General features: G+C 38.0%; 1 protein-coding gene across 1 annotated transcript in view; it reads right to left on the bottom strand.

The window, feature by feature from the left end:
* sema3aa (sema domain, immunoglobulin domain (Ig), short basic domain, secreted, (semaphorin) 3Aa) overlaps window positions 1–4,776 on the bottom strand; it is a 181,753-nt gene extending 176,977 nt beyond the window's left edge. The window contains exon 1 of the mRNA XM_034673678.1: window positions 4,613–4,776. The gene's annotated coding sequence lies outside the window, so the exon portion shown is untranslated. The remainder of the gene's footprint in view (window positions 1–4,612) is intronic.
* Between the last annotated feature and the right edge of the window lie 9,846 nt (window positions 4,777–14,622).

The raw sequence follows: 14,622 nt of genomic DNA on the forward strand, positions 1-14,622 counted from the left end.
GCTCAATACAGGAATCAAACCCGCCATTTTAAAAAAATGGCATCAGAACTCTTTTGCTTTCCTTTCTCGCTTGGCCTGCGACAAAAAAAGCCACAGACCGAGCAGCAAGTACACCATTGCCTCCATGTCCTCCATTGTTTGTGATTGTTGTGTTTGAGTTGTGTTCAAAATGACGTGAACGCAGTTTCGTGCAGCTGTGTTCCGCCCACGTGAGTCGGTACTCAGGCTGGTGGAAAAGAAACCCAAACCGAGTAGAGTCAAGTCGAGTAGAGCCGAGTCGAGTCAAGAAGGGCTGGAACTGTATAGTGGAAAGGGCCACTAGTGTGCACACAAGGGCATATAACAAGTAAACAGTCCACACATAATATTGACACACACACATATGGCTCTAACATGCAGTTTATAACACTTCGGCTTTGGCTTCAATTCTCACGGCTAATCTGAGCTTCAAAGTTTTAACTAGAAAAGATTCATACAAGAAGGGTGACCAAAACTGACACAAATGTAAGTGTATATTGCATAAATACGGCACCATAAATAGAGTCAGAATATAATTAAATACATTTCTTCTGCAAATGTTCAAGTTCTGCTCCTGCAACCCAAATATGAAACTTTATCTAAAGGGAGAAAAAAAGGGAAATGGAATAAAAGAGTGGCGCACAGTAACACTGAAACTGACAGGTAACCGCAGTGAGTCCAAATTAGTCTGGCAACATAAACCTTCTCATATCAACGCTCAGCTTATTGTCAGTTCACAGCTCTGCCTAAGATGTGTGCCACAGTGAGTGAGAGTAATCAGAGTGATAGTGTGAGCAAAAAGGATACAGCTGCCTATCAAACGTCACAACAAATGACACATCTCAGCAGCAGCAGTATCCCGGTGCCCTTTTCAGCGTTATGCATGCAAGTCAAATATGCTTGAAAAGAGATGTATTGTTCTCAGTGTTGACAGCACATACCTCCCAGCTGATCACACAACGGCAGTGACATTCCCAAAAGGCCTAAAAGTAAGTAAGACTGTAAAATCCTTGACTCTGACACTGAGGCAGCCCCCAAGATCACAATATTATCTGCTCTTATTATACACACATCTTTAAATTATTCATATCAACTAAACAGACCATAAACATCTGAATCATCGATTGGTCGCACAGTTCCAGGTCTTTAAATAAGAGGCTATGGGCTGGGAAGCACTTATACTCATAAAATTGATCTGGTGGATCGCACCACAGGAAGCTGAGCAGGTGTGGTGTTGGTCCACCGGGAAAAGTCCACAACTGGGTTGATACTCAAAATAGCGATTTCAGCAATAAGAGAGGACAAAGTTTTTTCTCTTCAAGAGTTTTCATTTGCCTGCATAAGATTCTTTGAGTGCTATTTGTTGATTATGGCAGGACACCTTTTCCAGAAGACACATTGATATTTTCGATATGTGTCCTGAGTACAGTGGCTTCATCACAGTCTAAACCTGCCCCTGTCTTCAAATTGGGGCAGATACAGTATAAATAAGGTTCCCTGTAGGCCCAGATGTAAGACAGTGAATGTTTTAATTTTAATTTCCATGTGGGTTAACTAACTTTTATAACTTCTTGTGTTAGCCAATGTGTGAATTGTAAGAAAAACTTCACAAAGGTCTTCCCCTCTTTACATAATTGATTTGGAATTTCAAAATATATGTATATGCTAAATTTCCAATGGTTTTTATTTTGAAATTCCAAATCAGATATAGCTGTGATCGGGACAAACCATAGACTATAAATAATAGACGCAGAATCCGTGACGTCACCAAGCCTCAAAATATATGAAGCCCATGTGGAAGTGTTATAAACTGCAGTTCATCGAGAATCCGCTTGAGGCTGGCTGCAGAAACACTGGAAACCACATACACACCAATTCAAATAAGACGATCTCGGCAGCATTAATAAACATGTTTACAGCCTGGTTCAAAAAACAGCTTGGCTCTATGTAGCTAATTTCTCTATCGGCACACACTGTACAGGAGGGGAATTTTTTTCTAACGCGACGGTTCAGAAGATATTAAGATTACGAGTTTTTTCCCAAATAAGGACATGACTGACTTAACTCCCGGACAGGAACACATAGCTGTTGGCTAGGAGGCTCAAACTCTGCCTCTTTACGTCACACTATGCCTGGTGAGTTCCGCATTTCCAATATGGCTGCCGCCAACGATTGGCTTCAAAACAGCTCTCAGGAACAGATGGGTGACATCACGGATACTACGTCTATATTTTATACAGTCTATGGACGCCACCCATCTGTTTTGAAGCCAATTGTTGGCGGGGGCCATATTGGAATATACTGACTTGACTGACAGGCAGGAACACTGTAGCTGTTGGCTTGGAGGCTTAAAGCCCGCCTCTTTACGTCACACTAGCACGACAGAAGTTAGGTTGACTTCAGCATTTCCAATATGGCTCCCGCTGAAGATTGGCTTCAAAACAGCGCTTCAGAAACAGATAGGTGACGTCCAAGCGGCAACCTCTGGTCTAAAAATATGAGTCAATGCAGAAGTGTTAAAAGCTGCAGTTCATCGAGGATCCGCTTGAGGCTGGCTCCGGAAGTACCGGATGTCACATACACATGAATGGGGAAAAGACGATCTTTGCAGCATTAATAAACATGTTTACAGTCTGGTTCAAAAGATGAGTGTAGTCTGAATAGCTAATTTCTCGACGTCCTCTCACTGTGAGGGGGGTGAATTTTTTTCTAATTCGGCAATTTCGAAGATATTGAGATTACCAGTCTTCCAATGAGAGGCACAGCTGCCTGCAGGAACACTGCAGCTGTTGGCTAGGAGGCTCAAAGCCCGCCTCTTTACGTCACACTGGCTCGACAGAAGCAATATGGCTGCCGCAGCCGATTGGTCTCAAAACAGCTCTTCAGAAACAGATGGGTGACGTCACGGATACTACGTCCATATTTTGTACAGTCTATGGTGACGTCACAGTCTTTGATACATTCTCCTTTCTGTCAGAATCTGCAGTTTGTAATTTGGTTTCGGGACTGGCAAAAATGTTCCATCACTTGTAAAAGTGTTTCTCATTTTGTAAATTTGTTTCTTGAATGTACATTTATTTGGCCTTGGTAAAAGTGTTTTGCTGATGTCATTCTGTTTTATAAAATGTAAAAATGTTTTCCAAAATGTAAATTTGTCTCCAACTTTGTAAGTGTTTCATCTTTTGTAAATTTGCATTGCACTTCCCAGCCACCGTATAATAGCTCCTGGCATGTCTTGGGGCAGTAATTTAGGCACATGGTTAACTCACCTGCATATGAAATACTTGATAAAAGTCACCAGAACATAGAAACAGACGCACACGTTCACTTACATGCTTTCAGAGAGAAGTCGTGCAGTGTTATAATTCATTTTTTGGTTGGAATGGTTCAATAGTCTTGACACAGGCACCTCTAATAAACAGCGGTGGACAGTAACAGAGTAAATCTACTTGAGTACTGCACTTAAGTACATGTTTTAAGTATCTGTACTTTACTTTAGTATTACTTTTTGGGGTAACTTATTACTTTGACTCCACTACATTCAGAAGACAATTATTGTACTTTTTACTCCACTACATTCCTATCAATGCTTAAGCTACTCACTACTTTTTCTTTGAAGTCAGCTCATGAATTTCCTTCTCTTTTCTGAAATCTGATCCCTTGATGGCTGTAACTCTCCACCTGAGCACCCATGGTCATATCTTCAGCCTGTTAGAGGTTTTTGAAATGAAGAATGATATGTATTGTTTGAAATGTTCTCCCTGTTTCCCACTCTGCCCAAACATACAAACATTCACAGTCCAACCTGAGAAATCGTGTTGAGCTATGTAACATTTGTTTCCTTCCAGATGAACATTTCAAACTAAGTTGTCTGTGCTTGGAGTAACTTAGTGTCTGTTTTTATTCCATGGTTAAGTTTTAGAGATTTCAAGTAATGGTTTCTAAATAATCATAATGTAACAGAATGTACTTCTATGTATTTTTGACTGCACTTTTGTATTTTGAAAATACAACTTTTTTTTTTTTTTTAAGAAGTACTTTGAAAACTTAAGTATTTTTCAAAGCAGGTACTTCAGTACTTTAACTCAAGTAATAATTTGACAGAGCAACTTTCACTTGGAGTAATATTTGACCAGGAGGATCTATACTCTGACTTAAGTAATGAAGCTGTGTACTTTGTCCACCACTGATATCAAACGTGATTTATAGGCTACTACAGGTTTTAACTTATTTAAGATAGGTTTACATTGTAACATTCCTACCAAGATAGCTACGACAACGTTTCCATCTGTAATGGTTTCTTCTCCTACACCGCTTTAAATTATGCCCCACCTCAACATTGGCGGACTTTGATCATTGCATGTCCTTCAGCAAACAAGCAAACCCTCGGGAGAGGTTTTTCAGACAAACTTCTTTGCTTCCCCTTTCTCTCAGGACGGGGTATAACCATAACGTTAGGCTCTCTCGCACATCCTGAAAAAAAAAAACCTCCACCCCACCTGCGTCGTTGATGCACAGGATAAAGTTTAACCTAATTCCCTGCCCGTGCACCGACAAACAAACGTTTTCTTCCTACATGTGATAAAATACTAACCAGGCCGTCGTTTAGTGCGGAAAAGTCCTCCTTGTTGTGTTGTTATTCCCGTCAGATTCAAAGTGCACAGCAATGCAGCAGTGGGCGTTTTGTCCAGTGAAGCTTGTTGCTTCTGTCCGACAGCAGGCTGGTGAGGACGCTGCCTTCAGGTGCCGCTCGTATTTTGAGGGTTTTTATCTATACAGAACGTAACACGATGTTTACTTGGAATGGCTTCTGGAAAGACATTGCCGTCAAATACAGGAGTTATTTCTGTCGGACCGGGTGTAATTTTTCTATCAAATTGCACTGGAAATTTAATTCCTTATTTAGAAATGTATCTTTAATAAGCATTTACACTTGAATCAAATGTAACATAGGGCAGGAGTTCTCAAAGTGGGGGTCGGGACCCCCTGGGGGGTCGCGAGACACAAATGGGGGGTCGTGAAATGTCTTCCGGAATGTTTTTATTTTAAGTTATCTAAAAATATGTATTCATTTTTATTTTTGTTTAGTTATCTGGTTTTCTTATGTTTATCTTCCTTTTTGTTTGTACTGTTTATTATTATTATTATTATTATTATTATGATTATGATTATGATGATTATGATTATGATTATTATTATTATTATTATTATTATTGTTGTTATTATTATCATTATTATCAATCTTACTGATTTGACCTTACACTTTGCATACAAGTAGAAACACTCAGCTTGTTGACAATAAAAGAAACAGAAAAACCCATCAAATTCTTAAGCAGGTTCTTTAAAGGTTGAGTTATTGTATTCCTTTCCAGGATGCGAGTGTAACAGTGATAAATATTTTATAAAACTAAAATGCTGCAGCACAATGTTTCTCACTTCAAGCTAACACATACGTTTCAGTGACTGAAACTGTATTTTTTTAATTCTCTTTGTCGGTTTTGTTTTACTTATAAATAATTTGTTAACTTGTGGCGAAGAAATACTGAAAAATGCAATAAAAAAAAGTTGAATGACCAAAGTGATCAAAAAATAGTACATTTTACCCATTATAGAAAAAAAAAATGACAAAAATAGCAGCCAAACTTGAAATAAAACCTTGAAAATAGAAAATATAATGAGTTTTCTGCCTTTCTTTTAAACAGATGACTCCTAAGTTTAGGTTTAGTGAACAAAAAAGTTAATTAACAAAAGCATCAGTAGCAGCAGGTTAATTCATAACGGCACAGGAGACACAGCCGCATGCTCATATAGGTAGGGTCATTTTCTGCAGACCAGCTAAATGAAGCCACATTAAGTCACTTTGGGGAACAGTAAGGGTCGCGAGTCTTTGGCACCTACAGTATATTTTGGAGGTCCCGGGCTGAAAAGTTTGGGAACCCCTGACATAGGACATATTTCTCTCCTCTGCGCCATGAGAAAATAGGTTAAATTCAAACACATCAAATAGAACTAATTCTAATACTTTTGATATTGAAATACATATTGTCTGCGGTGTAATGACTTCCATAACAATAACACAACCTGATAAAGTGAAATACAGTAAGTATAAAATCAACAACAGTATGAGCAAATATCCTGCTTTCATTTTAAATGTGTTACATCGGTAAGATACAAAGTTATCAGGCTAATGTCCAAAATTATTCATCACTTTTATTTGACTTCATTGAGACATATAATTCTGACTGTCCTTGAAGGCAGCATAGTGCGAACTTGAGGAAAGGGTCACAGACAAGGAGCGACAGAGAAGGAAATGGAGCTGCTACAGAATAGACTGAATGCTACCGTGCCATTGACAACATAACCTTGGCTACAGTGTAACCACATACCCACTGAAGAATTTCACAATAGGGTGCACATGAATAAACTAAGATAAAGAGAGGGGAAAAAAACACAGATACAACAGAATAGCCTCAAAGTTGCTGGCTCCTTCAGCCGGGTCTGTTTGCATAATAAAAAGTAATAGTCCATGGCTGTTGTTTTGGACATTGTTCAGGAGTAGCTGAGTAGCAAGTAGTTTATTACTTTATGAAAATTGTCCTGTCCTTTGTTTCTATTCTATTCTCTAAGCTTTTCCTTGTGAGAAGTCCATATTTTTTAAACTGCTCTTGAAAAGGGTCGATATTTTCAGGTGAACTGATTATTGCTACTCATTAACAAATGTTTTGAGGAGTTGTTACACACTATTTAGAATGATCCTTGCACACTTGTGCTCCTTTGTGTGTGATAGCCAGTCAAAACAAAAACAAAGATACTTTCTTGCCCTTTTTCCTTGAACAGTGGGCTATTTTCAATGTATATTATCCTTACAATAACCTCAATATGTTGTACATTTTTGATTCGAAGATACATGTTTATGCTGTATTCTATTAGAATATTGTATTGCATGTTTTTAATTGAGCATTTGTAAAACTGGACTTGGACACATCTCGATGTAAATTCCTGTCAAAGCAATAAGAGTAAAATTTTCAACAGCTCATCAATATGTTTCAACCACTATGAAATGACTGTCCAAAAGGAGGGACTGCCATAAATGGTAGACAAATAAACATGTAAACAATGATGTTTCTTGGTTTCCCTTTTTTTTTTTTGTCATTTCATGAGCAAAATATATCACATTCTCACCTAACTGCAACCATTTTCATGCCAAAAACAAAACAAGCAAAACAAAACCAGAATCATCTTTGTCCCAGACTCCACCTTAGTAATTCAATAAGCTTCCAAAGGCCATTCAGAGCAGAGGATGTCTGCAGCAGGGGGAAATCTGCAGTGATCACCTGCACTAACAATCAGTCTACCAAAACAACATTACTTTGCTGGGGATGACATCAATCATGTTAAGCTTGCCCTAGTTAATTAACATATATAAATAAATAAATAAATAAATAAATAAATAAAAAGTGAATTGTTTTTAGGCTGCATTTGGAGTGCGCCTGTTTCCCATTTGCCCATATTTGCTTAAGTGAAAAACAGCCATGTGGTTCCTCCAAAGCCAGCTCACACCAGTGTCTGTGTCCACCCTGGGCTGCTGTTGCAAAGCCCCACAATTCTCCCTCCCACAAGAGGGTAGCAGGTATGACTGAGCTTGCATGTGTAACCCATGTGTGTGACACACCTGCATTGTTCTCTGGCGCTGGTGGTTGAAGAGTCAGGAAACAGTAAAAGGGATTCTTTTGCTCTCAGACGTCATGGCAAAAGACAGAAATACAGAAGTCCACGAGCTGTGTGCCTGCGCGTGCGCCATTAACAGCGGGGAGGATAACTTAACACGCTATCATTAGCTTTTCAACTTGTAAAGAAAACTCAATTAAAACCTAAATTAGCAAACTCAAAACTTTGAGGGACTGACGAGGGATCAACTGACTACCACACAGAACAGAAAACGGTAGTTTAGTTGCGTCTAACTTCCAGTTAACAACTTTTGAAGACATTTATCAACGGAGCATGTCTGAAAAGTTGAACCACCATCACCACCAGCTATATCAGAATGGTTGTCTTGGGCCAGAATGCGCATCACCACACACCAGGGGCGTCGCCAGGAATTCTGCCCCCCCCCCCTGAAAAGATATCTCAGTGGGCCCCACACTGGAAAAAATGCCCCTCAAAAACAAGAAAAAAAAACTAATTTTAATATACTTTTACCTTGAAATAAGCAGAAAAATCTGCCAATAGAACAAGTGAAAATTTGCTTGGTGAGATTTCTTAAAATAAGACGTAATATTTAGAAAACTGTGATCTTAAAATTAGCAGGGAAAACTTATTTTTAGCAATATTTTACCAGTATTTTAAAGCTTAGTGTCTCAGAATAAGCCAGGAATGCTAACAAATAGTATTTTTTCACTCAAAAAAAGATTTTTGCACTAATAAATTTCATGTCAACTTCTTCATTTGAGATATATTAACCTTCATTTGAGTTTTGTTATAGCGGCACTTCTCTAGGTTTAAGACCATCTTGTACTTGAAATAAGATTACAAAGTTTAATTTGAGCATTTTGAGATACAATGTCTTCTCATAGTGAGCTGGATATACTAATATTCAGTTATGTTGTTTTTAGGATAAGCCAGCTATGCTCAAAGGTAGGTGATTCATTGTGTGCATGTAGTTTGAGGATGTATATTTTTATCTGATTTAGAAGAAACACTGCCTGAAAACTGTAACCCACCCTTAAAAACACAACTTTTCTTTCTTTCTTTCTTTCTATCAATGGAGCTGTTTTCTGATAGATTCTCCAATAAAATCCATTTACTTAAATCAAGTTAAGTGTTTGTCTTAAATCAAGATTATTCGTCTTCTACAAATAAGATTTCAGCTTGAAAAATGTATGAAATGTAAAATAAACCTTGTTTCTTCTAAATTACAACTCAAAACAAGATCATTTCAAGATTGTTTGACTTAACAATATATTTAAAGTGTATTGTCTTAAAACAAGTGCCTCTATCTTGCTCAAATGTTTCTTGTTAAGCAAATTTACCTTAAATCAAGTGGGATAACACATTTTAAAATGAGGCAATTTCCCTTGGTAAGATTTTGAGTTTTTGCAGTGCATCACCACAGCCAACCCTACAAAATGTAACATTGCTGCTATAATACTGGTTTATTTGCATCAAACTAAAATATATGCTGAGAACTATCCTGGTTAACTGACTCAAATCTAAGCTACATATCAATATTATTATTATTTTACAATTTCTCCAAATGTAACTGCACAATATTGACCTTCAGACTGCCCACCTATTTAAACAAGATTATTTGAAGCCAAGTGACTTGTTGAATAACAACAAGGGGGCATTATTTGGTATAATCTAACCTCATGAAGTAAAATTAAACTCTAAAAACCTACAGTTTACAGATTCAGCCACACTTCATGATATGAAGATACGACAATTTTTGTTTATTTATTCAGACAATTTTAGTTATGTTATTGCAGTTATAACAAAAGAAAAGAAAAGCGTAGTAGAAAACACATTTTATTTCAGGCTCATTAAGGGCCCCCCTCCCCACCTGGGCCCTAGGTAGTCAGTCCCCCCCCCCCCCCCCCCCCCCCCCCACTACGGCGCCCTTGCCACACACGTTTGTAGCCACTTCATCAAGCCCACACGCACACAGACTCACAGGTAAGAGGAAGAAAGGAAACCCAGAATAAGAGATATAAAGGAAAAAATCAATGCCTTGGTAAATTCATAAGGTGCATCCATATCAAGGTAAACATGTGTAACAGTGTGTAGATGTGCAATTGTTTGAGAGAATGGGAGAGGGAGAGAGAGAGAGAGAGAGAGAGAGAGAGAGCATGTGTGTAAAAAATGGAGACCAAAATAAAATAAGCAGAAATACTTTCAGAATTGCACACTAACTATCACAGTGTTGTCATTGTAATAGCACGCAATAATTGGCAAGTTTCAATGTTTGTCAGCTTGGATGTGTGCCTGTCTTGTGAATGGGACATCTGGGTGTGTGTACCATGGTGTGACTGTGCGCTCAGAGTTGAGAGTTGGTTGGATTGTGTAAAAGTAAAGGACGAATACTAAAAACAAATTAAATAAATAATCAGAAATGCCTTGCTTGAGAGATTCATGATTGAAAAAGTACATTTAACAAAGTTACACATGGAATAATAGGCCCAATTTGTTTGAAACATTTCAATAGTTAGATTTATAAGGAATTTTTATTTCCTGGGAGTGCCATTCAAGAGTGCAACTGATAAAGTTTGATCCACAAGCTCCTGCTTGGTGTGTCTGACCTCTTGTGGTCAAACTCACCTGGAAGCCACATCCTGATTGACACTTTAGAAGAGGCTATTTGAAAATAATCCAATAGGAGTTACAGAGGATTTACAGACAGACAATTTTATGGGCACAAAATTCAGAGGAATAAGTCAAAAGGTGGACTGAGGTCAGGAAACTAGAGGCATTGCTTTTTGGAATCTGTTGGTGGGCTTGGTTAGTTGATAAGTCCACCTATTTAAGAACATAGTACAACAAATTGATTTTCGTTCTCCTAAAAAGCTCAGTTAAAGTTGGTGCCATGTAGGCATTACTCACACAAATGTTACATGTAACTTAGAGGGCATCATGATGAACATTACACCAGCTGAACATCAATATGCTAGCTTTGTCAATGTGAGGATTTTGGCATGCACTTAGCCTCATAGAGCTGCTAGCTTAACATTGTGAGGAATCCTTATCCAGAGCAATTATAGAAAAAAAACGTATTTTGTAGCTTGAGTGCATTTTTTAGTTGCAAATTCAAACATGTATCAACTAAATATTTAATAAATAGCATATTTACAAGCAACTTTTCTATTAAAAATACACTTGTGGGACACATGGGGATGAAATGGTTAAATTTAAGCTGGTCATTTATGCATAACAACAACTAGAGGCTATTTAAAATTCTCAACAAGGAAACTAAACCTTTGGAGGTAATGTGAGGCGAGTTTTCTGGCGTTAGTGCGTGTTTTTTTTTTTGCGGAGCTGCTTTAAAATCCTCTCTTTTTGCTGGTAAGACAGATAATTCCTCACTTTTCTTTTTATATTTCTTGTGGAAGTTAAGATAGAGTAAATAGTTCAGCCCAATGAGTTGAGTTGCATGTGTTTTAAGTTGTTTTTTGCTTTTTAATTCTTGTCCAGTTTTAGCAACTTCCAGCTCTCCGCTGATAGGGGGGAGGTTCCTATGTTCCATGTGTCTGGATGTGTTTACTGAGCCACAACTTCTGCAGTACATGTATCCAGAAGTGAGACAGCTGTGAAACATGCCCGTATCCATTTTTCCAAGAGGTATTTTCTCCCTCACCTGAACTTTAAGACAAAATAGTTCTCTTTGAGTTATCTAATTCACTCAAGACATCAGTACAGGCAAAAGCCTCGACACAAGACCCTGAACCTTCTGAAACAACAGATGTTCTTTGTGATATCTGCTCTGAAAAAAGACAAGGCTGGTAAATCTTGCCTGACATATCTTGCCTCTTTCTGTGAGCACATTTTGAGCCACATATGTGAGTTGCCGATCTAAGGAGCTACACTTTGTTGGACCCAGAGAAGTATCTTTGTGACAGAATGTGCATGACGCACAGCAAGCTGACAGAAATGTTCTGTAGGACTGAACAAGCAAGAAGTGCTGTGACTCTGCTGGAACAGAGCTTATGGTATAATGGAAGAGTTTCCTGAGATCAAAATGAAAAGAATGAGAGAACATGCAGTGGGTTTGACATTTGACCCAGATTCAGCACAATGCTCACTTGTCATGAGCCAGCATGGTGAACAAGTCACTACAGTAGATGACCGAAGAGATTTGAGGTATGTCCACAAGCTTTGGCAAAGGAGGGGTTCACAACAGAGAAGTTTTACAATGAGGTTCATGTGAAAGGCAAGGCTGACTGGATTGTTGGAGTGGTCAAGAAGTCTATCCAAAGAAAGGAGAACACACCTCTGTCAGTTAATCCAGAGGGGTGGCCAGGAATTAAATGTACCCCCCTTTGAAATCTGATGTGCCACCCAAAGTTCTTAAACTGTGTTGGGATATTTGCTTTGTCAGAAGTGAGACTTTGGTTAAAATCAAATATCTGGGTTGCATTTTACGATACAATACGATAAAATACAATACAATACAATACAATACAATACGATATGATACGATACAAAACAATACAATGAAATACAATACAATACAATACGATATGATGTCCTTTATTGTCCCCGTAGGGAAATTTGTCTTTGACATGAGTGCTGCACTTAACAAACTGCCAATTGCTTATTTTGTATTTCAATGTGGCACATTGGCACCTTTTGATGGTATTTGTAATTGTGGCTTTGGATCAACATCTCCATGTCTCTATTGCCTGTGTAGTATAGGCTTAAAAATAGAATGATGATAGCAGTGTTTCAATGAAATGTGCTGTTGTATAAACAATAGATAAGGTTACAATGTCTTTTATCATTATATCATTAAATGCCTTAAAATACTATTAAAATACTGGCCCTGTCATGTATATTCCTATTGTTCAAATACAAATAACTCTTGATTGTAATATGTGGCCATAAAAAACAACATCAGTGTATTAGCGTCCTAATAATGAAAGTCTGGATTTATCGTCAAGCTATTTTTAAACGGGAGTCAAGAGTACATGTTCCCTTTTTTTTTCCATAACATTCATGTTTGAATTTTTTATTTGAATCCCTTTTATGTGCATAGTTTAGACATATGTAGTGGTTGCAGTGGTAGCAATTAAGGTGTAACTCAAAAGAAAAACTCCCGTCTTTGTCGTGTCACCTGCTTTGTGAGGCCTGTAAGTCAATCAATAGTGGTCAGCCCACTCCTTTCACTCATGACTCTTGCTTATGTGCTCCAGCCCCCACACTGATTTGTGTGCGTGTGTGTGTGTGTGCGTGTGTGAAAGAGGGAATGCACACATTATCCTCGAGTGTGATGCGTGGGCCGGTGTTCTTAAGCACCACTGATGGAGCTCATCCATAACCGTGACTAAATCCTGGTGTGTTACATTGTGTTATGTTTTCATTAATGAGAGACAAGCCAGTTTTTCTGTAGCGGCAAAATAAATGTCATACTTTCAGAGTGGGTTACCACTGAATCCTTTGATGCAGTATGAAACGAGTGAGCGGGGAGGTAATGGACAGGGTATAGAGGTAAGCATAGACAGTACACTTAAGTTTATGGAAATGTTGATTCTTTAAGGAAGATATTTCCCCTCATTTTTCCAAAAATAAAGCAGTTTGATTACTGAGATCTCTTTTTAACTAAAGCAGTGTGATCAGTTGCGTATTCAGAAGCAACATTTAAATTGTGTGAGTCCAGCCCTTCATACGGTTAATGTCAAATATGAATGAATGAATGGGTATCATAAGGGGGGTGGGCATTGGAAAATCTAGTACTTTGACCAATCATGGTGCTTTCAATGCATTCATGTTGTGCAACACAATAAGTGATGGCACAGTTTGCGTTTTGCATCCAGCAGTCGTTGGAGGTGCAACTGCTGAAAATTTGTATTGCCCTTGGTTGCGCTGGAGCAAATGTTCTTTCATATATTTTGAAAAAATATTATATACAATCTTGACTTAAAATATAATGTAGAGGAGTAGAAGTATAACCCTCCCAGCTGAAATGTGGTTTTAAAAAAATCACCTGCAGCAGTGATGTACTCAAATAAAGGAGGCAACACATAAGGTTCCATAACGTCACTTGAGTAGTGCAGCACTTGACATTATTGAATTAATGGACACCAGCATTGTTTTAGCTTCCTATATGCATTTACAGAATATTTTTTGTCAATGGTACTGTAAAATAGGTTATACAATAATTAAATTGTTAATTGTTTTGCTTTATCTGCCTTCTCTATTTTACGGTATGTGTTGTTTCTATTTAAATTTTACCGTAAAAATAATATATTCATGTGTTTCCTTCTTGTCACAGCAGGACAAGAAAAACCAATCCAAGTCCTTACAAGTAAATATAAATATGAATATGAATAATTGATAAGGCGCTTTCCTGGGTACTCAAAGAAGCTTTACATAAAGTGTGAAAAAATAAATAAATAAAAAAAGTAACTGAAATTAAGTGGAGTTACAAAATTCTTTATAGGAAGCTAAGGCTCTTCACATGAACGAGATTGAGAAAACACTTCCTTCAATCTGATTGGCTGAGAAGAATTTCCATTAAGAGCTTGCTTAAAGCTGCTGTTGGTCGTCACAGAGTAAACATCTGTTCAGAGAGAGGGACTTCGAACGTCAACACTACCCCTCCGAACCAGATTTCCTCTTAGCCCCCCAACACAGATCGGTGTGTGCAGTCATGACAGTGCCGGACTCATAACCAATCGGAGGACGTAGTAGGGGCCGCCCCTTAACCAATCAGGAAAGAGGATTGGAGATTAGCTATGATTGGTCCGTCATAATGGGACGAGGGGAATAATCGTCATAACAATGTAGAGTGAAATTTTTAAAAGTCACTTTATCACATTTAGAGGAATATTTGTGATCCTCTTCACAATTAATTTTGTTGTGAAAAATATATTAAGTTAAAATGATTGTTAAATC

Source organism: Notolabrus celidotus, chromosome 21 (genome assembly GCF_009762535.1).
Source record: "Notolabrus celidotus isolate fNotCel1 chromosome 21, fNotCel1.pri, whole genome shotgun sequence".
NCBI lineage: Eukaryota > Metazoa > Chordata > Actinopteri > Labriformes > Labridae > Notolabrus > Notolabrus celidotus.